Source organism: Petaurus breviceps, unplaced genomic scaffold (genome assembly GCF_028583685.1).
Source record: "Petaurus breviceps papuanus isolate PSGF00001 unplaced genomic scaffold, PetGlider_PUasm1.0 131, whole genome shotgun sequence".
Taxonomy (NCBI): domain Eukaryota; kingdom Metazoa; phylum Chordata; class Mammalia; order Diprotodontia; family Petauridae; genus Petaurus; species Petaurus breviceps.
The window spans coordinates 5,497,204-5,506,346 of record NW_027185674.1 but is presented as its reverse complement, the minus strand read 5'-3'; positions in this window follow the sequence as shown (position 1 = coordinate 5,506,346).

Genomic DNA, 9,143 nt, shown 5'->3' with positions numbered 1-9,143 from the left:
AGGGAGGGAATGACATACACACTAAATTGGTATCTCACCCTACAGGAGAGTAGGGGTGAAGGGGATGAGAGGGGGGATGATGGAAGGGAGGGCAGGCTGGGGGGGAGGGAAGTTGGAAGCACCCACTTTTGAAAAGGGACAGGATCAAAGGAGAGAATAGAACAAGTGGGGAGTGGGATGGGATGGAGGGAAATATAGTCAGTCTTTCATAATATATTCACTATGGAAATGTTTTGCATAGCGACACATGTAGAACCTGTACTGAATTGCTTATCTTCTCAGTAAGGGTGGGTGACAAGGAAGGAAGGGAATGAATCTGGAACTCAAAGTTTTAAAATCAAATGTTTAATATATATATACACTATTATTAATATTATTTTACATGTAACTGGGAAATAACCGGGAAATATATAGGCACTGGGGCATAGAGATCCACCATGCCCTACTGGAATGTCGCAGGGGGTATGGGAGAAGATATGGGAGAGAGCAGATTGGAGGAGGGGCTATCCAGTGGGATTGCAGTTTTGGGGTGGTAGGTAGGGGAAAAATGGGGAGAAAATTTGTAACTCAAAATCTTGCGGAAATGAATGATGTAAACCAGAAGTTAATAAAGCATTTGATTAAAAAAATAATAATAATAAAAAAGAGAAAAAAAAGAACTTACTGTATGCAAAGCACCGTGTTAAGTACTGAGGCTACACATAGAAAAATCAGACAGCTCCTGCTCTCATGGAGCCCATGTTTTAATGGGGGGGGGGATGATGCATATGGAAGATTTCAGTTGCAGGTCATTTTGAAAAGTTTTATAGCTCTTATGGAGCAGTGACAAAGTAGCTGGTAATAACATTCCTTTAATGTCATTTTCAATGATAAAATCATCCAGTTTCTGATGTTGAGTCATTTGGCAGTGAGGTTTGTGGTTAATTCTTATTTAGCCTTTTCAAGACCCATTAAAAATTTTAATTTACTTTTTAAGCTACTTATAGCAGCAGAGTCTTGATGTCACTAAGTGACCAAGTTGGCAACCACAGCAGTGTGTTAGTTGAGTAGAGAACCACAAGGCAGATTTTGAATATTTTTTAAAAGGTAAAATTAAAATAGAAAATTGGAGACAAGTGACAAAAAATGAACTAAAAACAATGAGGAAAAGATAAGGCTAGAGCCAAATGTAATTCTAATAACAAAAGCTGACATTTATATAGTGCTTTAAAGTTAACACATTGTTTTACATAAGCTCATTGGATCCTCATACAACTCTTCGAGGAAGTACTTCATTCATTATTATCTTCATTTCACAGATGAGGAAAGTAAAACTGAGAAACTGACACAAAATTAGCAGGTGTTATAGGTGGATTTCAAACTTGGTCTTCTGTTTTCAAGTGCAGCTTTCTCCTTACTGTATTGTGCTACTTATTGTTATTATTTGGAGATATTTTCTTTCTGGAAAAGAAAACCATCCAATTAGTAAAAAGAAGTTCTCTTGGGCGGTTAGGTGGCTCAGTGACTCAGGCTGGCTTCACCAGCCCTGGAGTCAGGAGGACCTGAGTTCAAATCCAGACTCAGACACTTAACACTTACTAGCCGTGTGAGCTTGAGCAAGTCACTTAACTGCAATTGCCCTGCCCTCTCCCCTCCATAAAAAGTAAAAAAAAAAAAAAGAACTCTTTCTGCTTGTAATTCTACCTCTACTCTTTCTTTCCTATTTTTCCTCTGCATTTCACAAAATGCTTTTGCATTCTGAGCTGTTAAGATTTTTTAAAGGGCCATGCTTGTAGGGAAGCATGACAAACTGCTTTATTCTTAAAATAGATTTTAAGAAGAAATTTATGCTGATAAAGTGGGCATGTACCAATAGGAGTCATTGTTACCCCCTTTTCCTCCTTTCCCCTCACTTCTAGCCCATTACATTTGTTATTGATGGTGGTCCTTCATTTTTGAAGAAGACCAGTGACATTACTGTGTAGGGGATGTACAGGACGCCTGAGGAGAAATGCCCAGAAAGACCATGTAGGAGCTTTTGGGTTAGTGGTTCATGTGAAAGTCAAGTGATTGAGAAAAATCAAGCAGGAAATGGGCAGGTGACCATCATAGATGCCTACACCTTGCCAAAAGAGTGTGAAAATAAGGTTGGGCATGGACTGAGGCATCGAAGCTGCAATGACGACCAGTATAAATTTTAGTCTGACCAGCTGAAGTCACATGCTTTAGATGGCACTAGAGGCATCAGCTGAGATGTTGAACTGTCCTTTGGAGCTGTTTTTTTATTCATGTGTCAAGGACTTCACTATTGGTTCTATGAGTTTATGGGGACCGAATTGACCCTCCAAGGAAGGAAAGGAGCTCACTGAGAGGGGATTTCTCCAAAAAAAAATTTCATTTACTTATTTCGGTTGTGCTTGGTGGTGATTCAGACTTGATTTTATCAAGACATGAAACTCACAGTAGGAAAGCTTCTTCACATCCTGCCTTTAATGAAGATTATCTGCAATTTGTAGCCTTAGGCTGTGGTCTGGAGAACCGAGAGCTTAATTTGCTCATCATCCCATAGCTGTTTGTGCCAGAGGGATTTCCAATATGCACTAGATACTGGGGATACAAATACAAAATCAAGGCAGTCCCTGCCTTCGAGGAACTTATATTCTACTGGTGTATCTATGTTTGCAGATAAGAAAACACAACATATGTACATACGAATATAAAGTGACTGACCGTTGGGGTGAGGAGGCTAACGTCTAGGGGGGGCCATTTTAAGTGTTAAGTCTCCAAAGGAGATGGAGATTCCAAGAGGTAGAAGTGAGAAGAGAAAGCATTTTAGATGTGGGGTATAAAAGAAAAATATGTTAATACTATTTATTTATTTGCTTTTTTAGAGGGCAATTAGGGTTAAGTGACTTGCCCAAAGTCACACAGCTAGTAAGTGTGCCAAAGTGTCTGAGGCCAGGTTTGAACTCAGGTCCTCCCGACGCCAGGGCCGGTGCTCTATTCAGTGCCACCCAGCCACCCCTGTTAATACTATTTAATGGAGAAAATAAAATAAAAATTACAGAGAAGACAACAAAAGAAAACCTAGAAGGAAGCACAAAAGAGCTGGGTTGCTTTGAAAACAATGTGTAGGAGTTATTTATTACATAGTTTTCTTGAAATGGAAATTTATTGTTTTATATTGAATCCTTTCTTATCTTCTGCCATGTACATGGCAATGTTCTTTTTCCTCCTTTTCTCATTTTGTATTTGAGTTCAAAATGAATAAATAAAAAAATACTATTTAATGGGCTCTGTGACTTAGGCTCAAGTATGCCAGAAACACTTTTATTGAATGTATATCAAATTCATTTCTAGCTTGGAGAGAAAAAGGTGTCCAAACTGAGCATCATCTCCCATGACTTCTGTCATGATTCTCTCAACCAAAAATGTAAGAGGTAACAATTACAAGAATCTTAACTGAGGAAAAGGTCGGAATATATTAAAATTTTGTTTAAAATATGTCTAAAAAAGTTTTGGGTTAATCCAGAACTACTTTAATCCTTTCTGGACCACTCCCTCTTAAGAGTTTCTTCCTATGGTCTTAAATTTCAAAAGAGGACAGACATTGTCCTTAGGTGGGTCTTATCACCAATCACTTACTCCTGGTGGGGGGAGGCAATCATATCACCTGGGCAAAGGTTAGGTTTAGTTATCATACTTATTCTGTTTCAAACAAAGGTCCTAGCCTTTGTTCTTCCCATTTTCCTAAAGGATAGGGCTTGGAAAGTGTTTTAGGTTGAAGAAATAGTGTTTCTTAATATTTCTAGACAAAGCAAAAAGGAGGATTTAAAAAATTCTTCAATAAAGAGATGCAAAGTCTTGGAGATAGGAAATAAAACATTGTGCACTTGGAACAGCATGTAAGCCAATCTGACTAGAAGGCAGAGTGAATAGAAGGTGACATATACAATCAACATGAAAATGCAGGCGGGAGTCAATGGTGGAGGGCTTTAAATGCCAGATAAGATAGTTTGTCTTTGATCTTATAGGCCATACAGAGCCAATGGAACATTTTGAGTGAGGTAATAACATGGTCAACCTTGTGTTTTAGAAATATCCTTTAGGTAGATGTGGAGGATGGATTAGAGAGGGAGAGACTGCATGCAAGGAAACCAATTAGAAGGCTCTTGAAATAGTTCAGTCAATCAACAAACATTTATTGGCATGAGCACCCAACATGCACAACGTGTGTGTGTGTGTGTGTGTGTGTGTGTGTGTGTGTGTGTCCTCAATAGAAAGCCAACTCCTCAGGAGTGTTTTCGTCTTTGTATTTCTAGCAAATGCTTACAGACAATATGTAAAAATATACATATGTGTATGTATGTACATATATATGAGGGGTTAACTCTAACAGCTGGGAGAATGAGGAAAAGTTGGAATGGAGCTTTTTTAGAAAGCGAGGCCTTCTAAGAAGTGGAAGTAAGGAGGGAAGGTATTCTAAGCATGGGGAGCAGACTCACAAAGGCATACAATACAGATGGAGTTTCTATCACGTGGAAAGAACAGTGACAAGTTCAGTTCGGCTCTAACTTAAACCCATGAAAGGGAGTCAAGTGAATTAAATATGGAAAGATGGGTGGGAGCCAAGTTGGAAAGTGCTCTAAATATCAGAGAAGTTTACATTTCACATAGGAGCAATAGGGAATATTTGGAATTTGTTAAGCAGGGGGATGATACAGTCAAATGTGCGCTTTAGGAAAATTATTTTGACAGCTGTATAGGAGATGAATTGGAGGGTGGAGAGATTTGAAGTGGCCTGTTGCAGTAGTTCAGATGAGAGAGACATCCAAATTAAGAATGGATGGAGTCTGATTGCAGATTGAAGCATCATGCTATTTTCATTTTATTTTTTCATGGGTTTTCTTTTTTTTGGTCTGTTTCTTCTTTCACAACATGACTAATGTGGAAATATGTTTAACATGATTGCACATATATATCCTATATCAAAGTGCTTATCATATTAGGGAAGGGGAGAGTGATGGAGGGAGAGAAAAAATTTGGAAATCAAATTTAAAAAATGAATGTTAAAATTTGTCTTTATATGTAATTGAAAAAAATACTATAAAAAATAGTTCAGGGGCAGCTAGATGACACAGTGAATAGAGCACCAGCCCTGAAGTCAGGAGGACCTGAGTCCAAGTTTATTTGACATTTGACACACTTACTAGCTGTGTGACCTTGGGCAAGTCACTTAACTCTAATTGCCTTGCCTCCCCCCCTCCAAAAAAAAAAATAGTTCAGATGAGATGTAATGAAGACCTCAACTAGGGCGGTGACTATCTAAGTAGAGAGAAGATGGACATGAGAGATGTTGTGAAGGTAGAATCGATAAGACTAGGAATGTTAGCCTGAGGGCTGCCAACACTCCCCAGGAGGGCCGGAACCAGATTAAAATGTAGTTGGGAAATATTTAACAAAATAAATAAAAATGCAACAGAACATTGATAATGTTCATATGTGATCTTTTAAAGCCAACACATGGTCTGCAGAGACCCTTTGTATGACTTAGGGGACTCGTGCTCCCATTTCTATTTGAATTTGATACCACTGGATGAGACCTGGTAACGGATTGGATATGTGGAGGGATGGAGAATGGAGAGCTGAGGGTAACTGTGAACTTGTGTGGCCCTGGGTAACTAGAAGAATGGTGGTTCTCTCAACAAAAAGAGATAAATTCAGGAGAAGAATGAGTCTTACGGAAAAGAGAATGAGTTCTGTTTTAGACATTTTGAGCTTGAGATGCCTATAGGACATCCAGTTGGAATTTTCTAATAGGCAGATGGTGATACAGACTTGGACTTCAGGGGAGTAGGATGGGCTATATAAATCTTAAAATCATCTGCAAAGAGATGGTAATTTACCCCCGGGGAGCTGACATCACCAAGGGAGAAAGTAAAGAGAGGAGAGAGGGCCCAGGACAGAGACTTGGAGAACACCCACAGTTGGAAGGTTTGATATAGAAGACAATCTAGTGAAGGAGACTGAGAGGCGGCCATACAGGTAGGAGGAGAATCAGGACAGCATAACATGTCATAAAAACCCAGAATAGAGAGCATCTGAAGGGGGTCAGTAGTGTCAAATGTTAGAAAGAGGTCAGGAAGGATGAGTATTGAGAAAAGGTCAGTAGATCTGGCAGTTATGAGATCGTTGGTAATTTTGGAGAGAGCAGCTCCAGTTGATTGAGGAAATCAGAAGTTAGATTGCAAAGCGTTGGGAAGTGAATGAGAGGAGAGGATGTGTCACTAATAAAAGTGGATATCTTTTTTTCTAGGAGGTTGATTATTTAAAGTAGGAGAAAGATAAATGACAATAACTTGAGAGGATTGTAGGTCCTTTGAGGGCTTTTTAAGGATGGAAGAGATGTAGGGAAGGAACCACTAGATAGGGAAAGAATGAAGTGATGAAGGACTGGATTAAGATTATTATGGTTTTTGACTAGAGATATGTTGAGGAGGTAAAATTGACAAGATCTGACAATGGTTTGGATATGGGAGTGAAAAGATGTCAACCAGGTTGACTGGAAGTAATGACCTTTACAGAAGTGGGGAAATTCAGAGGAAAGGTGGGTTTAGGTATATAGATGATGAGTTCACTTTTGGCCTTGTTGAGATTGAGGTGACTATGGGATATTACAGCACATTGATCATCACTAGAATATGTTAGTAAGCCTCCCGAGGTGAGCTTTGAGGGACATTATTCATTTGATTGTGAAAATTCTGATATCTTTACTAAAAACAAATATATCTCCTTACTTCAAAGGTGTACCATGTATGTTTCCCTCCACATTCCACACCTAGTACAATATTTGATCTTTAATATTCCTTTTTGCTTCTGTAAACTATAATGGAATTTAACAGAAACCAAGTTTTAATTCCAAGGTCATCCTTTGAAATTTGTTTTCTGCTTAGGAAAGCAATTTCTCTTTGTGTCTCTGTGGGTCATTTGCAATCAAGCAGCAATGCTATAATTAAACAGAGATAAAGAGTCATATTTCAATGAACACTAGGGTCAACAGCAGGCATATTCTGATAGCCACAATCAATCAAAGCCATTTCCCGTCCTATATCCCCCTTAGACTCAATAGGAAGAAATACTTCAATACCCTCTTTAGAAAGCTAATGTTCAGAAACACTGCATTAAAAAAAGTTTTTTTCCTCTAATTGTTTCAAACAAGGCCCATCAGTCACGGCTTCATATTTTAACCTCATAATGAAGATATATATATATATATATATATATATATTTCTAAAAGGGACAGGGCTGTAAAGATCACATGAAACTGACATGATTTTAATCTCAGCAAGATGTACTGTGGCATCTCAGTGACCACACAAATCTCCTCTTTGAGTCATTGTGTTGTAGTGGTCAAAAAATAGACAAAGTTGTTGACATTAAAGAGGAAAAGGTATTTTGTTCTGTTATTAGGAGGTTACCTTTCGCTTCATTATATTCCTGTGGTCTTCTTTGTACTGAGTCGTCTGTCATCATCAAGGTTTGTTGTAGACTACGTTATTGACAAAGATGACATTGGCTGAATAGGTGTCTTTTAAAGTTAATTTTATTCTTCTCAATTATGAAACATTTATTTTTCTTTTTATTATTATTATTTTTAAATTAATTTGTTTGTTTCCTTTTAGTTTACAGGATTCAATTCCACAATTCCTTGAATTTCACATTTTGTCCCCCTCCATCCCCTCCCCCCGCCCATGGCGGCTTATAGTCAAGTATAGGATCTGTAAATACTTTCACATTATACATTAGTCGGGTTATAAAGACAGATTGTATCAGATGGAATTAAAAATGGCAAAGAGGACATAAAACCAAACAAAAAAAGGAAAAAGATCAGGTATTTTGCTTCCATCTGGATATAAACTCAGTTCTTTCTAGTTCTTTCTTTGGATGCACACATTTCTCTCCATCATGAGTCTTTTGGGATTGACTTATATAACTGCATTGCTGAGAAGAGTCCAGTCTATCAAAGTTGGTCATCACACATACGTTGTGTCTGTAATTGTGTACAAATTTCTCCTGGTTCTACTCTTCTCACTCAGCATCAGTTCGTATAAGCCTCTCCAGGTAAATATGAAGACCGTCTGCTCCTCGTTTCTTATAGCACAATAGTATTCCATAACATGCATATACCACAACTTGTTCAGCCATTCCCCAATTGATGGGCACCCCCTTAATTTCCAATTCTTTGCTACCACAGAAAGAGCTGCTATAAACATTTTTGTACATATGGGTCTTTCTCTCATTTCTATGATCTCTTTGGGATATAACCCTAGGAGTGGTATTGCTGGATCAAAGGGTATGAAAGTATTTATAACCCTTTGGGCATAATTCCAGATTGCTCTCCAGAAAGGCTGGATCAGTTCACAACTCTACCAACAATGCATTAGTGTTCCAGTTTGCCCAGATCCTCTCCAGCATTTGTCATTTTCCTGTTTTGTCATCTTAGCCAATCTGACTGGTGAGATGTGGTACCTCAGAGTTGTTTTGATTTGCATTTCTCTAATCAATAGTGATTTAGAGCATTTCTTCATGTGCTTATAGATAGCTTTAATTTCTTTCTCTGAAAACTGCCTGTTCATATCCTTTGACCATTTATCAATTGGGGAATGACTTGTATTCTTATAAATTTGACTCAATTCTCTGTATGTTTTAGAAATGAGTCCTTTGTCAGAGACATAGGTTGTAAAGATTCTTTCCCAATTTCCCACTTCCCTCTTAATCTTGGTTACATTGGCTTTGTTTGTACAGAAGCTTTTCAATTTCATGTAGTCAAAATTATCCATTTTACATTTTATAATGTTCTCTAATTCTTGTTTAGTCATAAAGTCTTTCCCTCTCCACAAATGTAATAGGTAAACTATTCCTTGTTTTACGAGACTGCTTACAGTATCAACCTTTATACCTAGATCATGCACCCATTTAGACTTGATTTTGGTATATGGTGTTAGATAATGGTCTATGCCAAGTTTCTGACATACTATATTCCAATTTTCCCAGCAGTTTTTGTCAAATAGTGAGTTCTTATCCCAAAAACTAGGGTCTTGGGGTTGAAACATTTATTTTTCTTCTCTCACACCTCCTTATTCCCCACCCATGGGAAAATAAGA